The sequence below is a fragment of the Panthera uncia genome (assembly GCF_023721935.1).
Source record: "Panthera uncia isolate 11264 chromosome C1 unlocalized genomic scaffold, Puncia_PCG_1.0 HiC_scaffold_3, whole genome shotgun sequence".
Taxonomy (NCBI): Eukaryota; Metazoa; Chordata; class Mammalia; order Carnivora; family Felidae; genus Panthera; species Panthera uncia.
The window spans coordinates 49,603,648-49,604,576 of record NW_026057584.1 but is presented as its reverse complement, the minus strand read 5'-3'; the positions used below and the strand labels follow the sequence as shown (position 1 = coordinate 49,604,576).

Here is a 929-nt window from a genome sequence, read left to right as displayed (position 1 = left end):
TCACAAATAGATGTAGAAATCTTGCAAATAAAAGTGAAAGAGATAAAAAACATAGAAAAGCAGTATTCATGAGTAAGACATGGGAGAAGAAATATAAATGACTGGGCAGCATACAATTTTTTAGCATCCTGCATGTGGCCAGACTAAAGAGCAGAAAACAAACAGAGGATCTCATGGGAGTTTTAGGGACCAGACATGGCTCAAATACTATTTCTGCCAACATTTTCTTTTCCAGAATTGGTCACATGATCCCATCCAGATCCATACAGCTGCAAAGTGTAGTCTTAAGTATGTGGAATAAAATGCAGAAAAAGGCAGAATAAAAATGCATGTTTTTCTGAAAATATAACTTTTTTTTTACATGTCATTTCATTTTAGGCATTTATTCTTGGGTAATTCTACATATGAATAAGGGGGTAAATAAAAAATACTAGAAATATAATTTTTCATTTTATAAACGGGAGTAGTTTTTATTAGGCAATAAGCCTTAATATTCCTACACTTGATCTTAGCCAAAAGGCCGAGAAGCGATAAGCCTTAATATTCCTAAATTCTGGTACACTATATAGCAATTTAAAAGATAGAAATTTAAAACAATAAATCTATATGCTCTGACATAGAATACAGATAAATTGTTGAGAAAAAATAATTATGAAGCAATGTATACCATATGATCCCATTAAACTAGGATTATAGACAGTGAGAGGATCACTTTTACAAATTTAGAATTTTGTCAACTTTTTTTTCCCTTTGATGACATCTTTTTAATGAAAGTCTTTATGATTACTTTGTAGAAAGTATATATGAAAACTAGTCTATTTCATTCTTTTCACTGTGGTCACCATCAAGAGTATGATAATGTTTTTGATGATATAAAACACTTTGTTTTAGTTCATTTGAAATTTGCATGAGGAAACCAGAGAAAATAT

The 929-nt window shown here is 30.2% G+C and overlaps 1 pseudogene; it reads right to left on the bottom strand.

The window, feature by feature from the left end:
- Window positions 1-411: 411 nt before the first annotated feature.
- Window positions 412-532, bottom strand: LOC125912039 (uncharacterized; annotated as a pseudogene).
- Between the last annotated feature and the right edge of the window lie 397 nt (window positions 533-929).